The following is a 5000-nucleotide window of genomic DNA, read 5'->3' as shown; positions in this document are numbered from 1 at the left end:
CCTTCACTTCTCACACTTGTTAAACTTCAACTCTTAACATTCTTCCCACCTGGGAGAGCACGAGGAGCTGTTATTGAATACACAGCTCTGATTTGGGGATGCGAGTGTCTAAACTAGTTTCAACCCTCCTCTCCTTCCAGCTCTCAATCTTTCTGTCTACCTTAGTCCAGCCCATTTCAAATCTTTTGTCGGAGTTTCCCTGGCTCCCATTGGACAGTTAGGCTGGGGGCGAATCTCTCATTCGGCTTGTTTAAAAGCTGCACGCACGCTGGAAGTGAAACCGCGATTTGTTTGACAGGCTAACCTCTGACCTCAATAGAATTCAACTCCAAGGGAAATAGAGGCACGCTGTTGTGTGCTACGTGTAAGGCATATTTTCCACAGTAATCACAGTAAATGCAACATCCAGCCTGTATGCTAAAACCTATTTAAAGCACTGGTCTGACTGCCTGTATGTCAGTTTTGCAATAAGACAGTAGCAGTGATAAAGCTTGTAAAATTGCGAAACACTGAAGGACTTGCAGATTTTTTTTTTAGCACCCATTATCAACCAGCAAATACTATTGCATGCAATAGTTGCTTTAATCCCAAATAATCAGAGTTAGCCTATACAATCCACCACTGAAAAAAAAAAAAAATAAAGGAAATAAACAGAAACGTTTAAAGTTGTATTTATTTATTTATTTATTTAATTTTTTTAATGACCGATCGTTGTAATACAAGCTGATTAGACAACCAAACTGCCGGTCGGTATTGCAATAAATAAATGAATAAATAAACAAACAAACAAATAAATAAATAAAAACCTGTAATTCTACAGTCTATTCTTTTTTGTGAATCGTATTTTTAGCTAAGATTTTTCACTTAATTGAAGATTCTATCGGTCTAATTTATGTAAGAATATATATAGATATCTATATATCCTATATATATATATATATATATATATATATATATAGAATTAGATATACTGGAACTGAGAAATCTGTGGTAGCCGATTAATCAATTTATTTATTTATTAAATAATTACATCTTTCAATTTAAAGTAGATAATCAGCATGTAGTTTCTATATACTAGTACGATGTCTTATCATGACGCCGGGAGCAGAATATACGATAGAAGTAGCGTACAGTATAACTTTGCTCACACTGCATGGTCGTATAGTATTCCACCTAAACCAATTTACCTTCAGGCGTATAAATACAGGACAGGACCGGTTAATGTTCCGTCGTTGAACTTTGAGAAACATGGTTCCTCTAATTTATGCTCTGTATTTAAGACAATTTCAGCGACGGAGGGCATCGGAAGATGTGTGCGCAATATCTTGATTTCTGCTCGGGAAATTAGTGAACTGCTTGAAGGGGAGAATGTGACCCTCTTCTTCGGCGAGAGTGTACCAGGGTGAGGGGGCCTCTGTCTGTTTTTTCGCACTCACGTCTCCACCCCCTATTGTATTTGTTTATTTTCCTTGGGGGTTGATGTCAAGCTGCTATAACAACACATAATAACTTGTCCATTTTTCTTTTCTTTTTTTATTGTTTATTACGTGCGCTTACTGGACTTTACTCTTATAAGCAGATATTTTTTACTGTAAGTTAACTGCCCTCAGTCGAACTCGCTCTCAAATGGAATTACTGTATTCTTTATTTTGCTCATTTGAATGTGTTCTTTTTTTGCTACTGAGTTTACCGTAGCCTGCTTTATAACTGCTCTAATCTGTAATGAGATATTTGTACTGTGATATTTTGTAACAGTTGTAAGTAGCCCTGGATAAGGCCGTCTGCTAATAAATGAATACATACATACATACATACATACATACATGCATACATACATACATACATACATACATACATACATACTACTACCACTACTACTACTACTACTACTACTACTACTACTACTACTAATAATAATAATAATAATAATAATAATAATAATAATAATAATAATGTTATGGCCCGCTAGCAGCATGTATTTTATTGCAATGTTCAGTCCTTTTCATGCTCTCTGAGAAAAACGCTACACTGTTGTTCATTTCAGAATAACATTCCTTATTAATTTGTACCTCTCACAGTACTTCTGTCTGTCTATAAGTTAGCTCTGCTAGTATAATGCTTTCTTTTGGTTGTCCTTTCGGCTGATGTCTTTACGGATTTTCCTGTCCGATTTGTCTCCTAAAACAAACCACACGTTCCCTTAATATTTAGGCTAAATATACTTTGTTTGTTTTTAAATGTGTCGCATAAATGGACATAACATATTTAGTAATTATTTAGTTAAATATTAAGTATAACTTATTAAATAACCGTATTAGTGTATGCAACACAGTGGTGCGATGACCAAACGTGTACATTACATGCGAATATAAAATTACATGTACAGCATAAATAAAAAACGGGGTGTTAAGTCACTTAAACCTATATAGTTTCTGTCTCGTTTATGACTAATGATTGCGCAAATGTTATTTCCAAGACCATTAAAACGCATTCCTCGTGTTGCGTGGTTCGTGTATTTTCTAACATGCGGGTGCAGTGCGCCAGCCTCTGTCGCCCTGAAACAGGATACCAACTACTATTCCACTGGGATATAGAAACAAGTGATAACTGATCGAAATAACAGGTGATAACTGGTCGAAAGACCTATCCTATTTCAATTTACGATCTCGCAATACAAAACAGCTCCAGCTTATCATATATCATTATAATATATACAGTATTCGCTTGAATGAACGTGAATCTATATGCTACATTTTTATGGTTCAAATAATTAAACCAAATTAATAAAATGTAGATTTAAGCAAAATGGTAGATAAATGTAATTATGTCTGATTACATGAACACACACACACATATTATTTTACCAGTTGACCACCTCTAACATGCACACATGCCGTTTTAATTTGCTGACCATCATAGATAATGCCTGTACTCAGAGTTTTGTTTTCTGAAACTGTGATCTGATACAGTAGGACAGCTTCTTTGTCACGAATAACTGAAAAGATAAAAAAAAAAAAAAAGTCCTATTACTTGTGAAACATATAAAATCAAAATCGACTGAACACTGCATTGGATCATCCCCGCCTTAGGCAAAATAATACACGATTCATTAATGGGTGTGTGTGTGTGTGTGTATATATATATATATATATATATATATATATATATATATATATATATATATATATATATATATATATATATTCACAATGGACATTTATAATTTCAAGAAACAATGAATTTTAGGAAAATGTTCTTGTAGGAAAAAAAAAAAGTTACAAGAATAGAGGTCTACAATTGTTTATTTGCAAAACTCCAAAAATGCTACTTCAAAAGTATTCATACCCTTTGATGCTAGAAATATAAATATGATAATAAAGAACTTAATTCTAGAAAAGTCTAGAAAATGCTGGATTGTAGCTGAACATTCTTAGAGAGTATAAAAGGGTTAGGTATAGGATGATTGCTGTCATTACCAATAAATCAATATGGGAAAAAGTAAAGAGATATCTGAAGATCTAAGGCAGAACATTATTTATCGTTATAAAGCTGGAGCAGTATGCAAGATTTCCAAGCATTTGAGTATCCCCAATTTCAAATATTGTTTCTATTATCAAGAAGTACAAGACTCATGGTATTGTCACAACGCTCCCTCGGTCTGGAAGAAAGAAGGTTCTTTTACCAAGAACAAGTAGAAGAATTGTGAGGAAGGCTAATAGCAATCCAAGATTGGCTGCCAAAGATATTCAAAGTAGTTTCCATTTCAACCAAAGGTCAAGTATTGCATGGTGAAGGTTTCAATGGTCGCAGGCCAAGGAAAAAGCCACTCTTAGGAAAACATCACAAGGACAATCGATTAAAATTTGCAAAAAAGCATTTGAATAATGGATATGAATTCTGGTCAAAAGTATTGTGGAGTGATGAAACAAAAACCAAGCTATTTGGCCACACTGATAGTCGTTTTGAGAAAGTCTGGTGAGGCATACAAAGAAAAGAACACCATACCTACTGTCAAGCAAGAAGGTGGTAATATCCTTCTATGGAGCTTTTTTTCCTCTAATGGCGGAGGAAATTTAGTTCCAATACATGGTAAAATGGACTGCATAGCATACCAAAAGATATTGGCCAATCATCTGAAACCCTCCGCTACAAAACTTGGTTTAAAGCGCAATTGGATTTTCCAACAGGACAACGATCCAAAGCACACATCAAAATCTACTTCAGAATGGTTAAAGAAGAATACAATCAAGGTTCTGGAATGGCCTAGTCAAAGGCCCGATCTAAATCCGATTGAGAATCTTTGATATGAGTTGAAGGCTGTGCACAAGAGACCTCCTCGGAATTTGAATGAACTGGAACAATTTTGTGTTGAAGAAGGAAGGAATCATTCCATAAGCTTATTGACAAATATTCTAATCGTTCAAAAGAGATTATTATTACTAAAGGTGCCTCATCTAGCTATCAATTTCATTTTCCTTGTCAGGGTATGAATACTTTAGAATGAGCATTTTTGGAGTTTTGCAACAAATTGCTGAAATAAATAATTGCAATAATAAATAATCTTTATTTTATATAGCGCCTTTCATAGTGGACCATCATGATTTCTTGTATCTTCTTTTCCAGAAATTCAAAATTTCCATTTGGGTATATAAAGTTTTGTATAGTTGAACTTTGACCCATTTGACTGCTCCAGACCACTTTCAATTCAAACATAAAATGTCTCGTTTTCAATCACTGGACAGCACCCACAGTAGACAAATGTTCATTAATGATCAACAAAATGAGAATAAGTTAAAGAAAAATGAAGTAAAGCTGGTACGTTTGTGTCTCAGAGAGACTGGAGAGGAACAGGAAATTAAAGACATTCTTGTCAATGACTTTCAAAAATTCAGTCACTCGACAACACCCACAATTCGAGTTTTTAAGGCACTTTTAACAAGTCTGTCTGTGAAGATTTACAATCATCCTTCACCAACGGGCGCACCAACCAAGCGAGCGAC

At 34.6% G+C, this 5000-nt stretch overlaps 1 protein-coding gene across 1 annotated transcript in view; it reads right to left on the bottom strand.

Moving 5' to 3' along the window:
• Positions 1 to 90, bottom strand: part of sim1a (SIM bHLH transcription factor 1a) — a 17936-nt gene extending 17846 nt beyond the window's left edge. Inside the window, exon 1 of the mRNA XM_041251263.1 lies at positions 1 to 90. This exon is cut by the window's left edge and continues 74 nt beyond it. The gene's annotated coding sequence lies outside the window, so the exon portion shown is untranslated.
• Positions 91 to 5000: the final 4910 nt, after the last annotated feature.

This window comes from Polyodon spathula, chromosome 5, assembly GCF_017654505.1.
Source record: "Polyodon spathula isolate WHYD16114869_AA chromosome 5, ASM1765450v1, whole genome shotgun sequence".
NCBI lineage: Eukaryota > Metazoa > Chordata > Actinopteri > Acipenseriformes > Polyodontidae > Polyodon > Polyodon spathula.
Note: the sequence above shows the minus strand (reverse complement) of the source record. Positions and strands in the feature narration are given on the sequence as shown.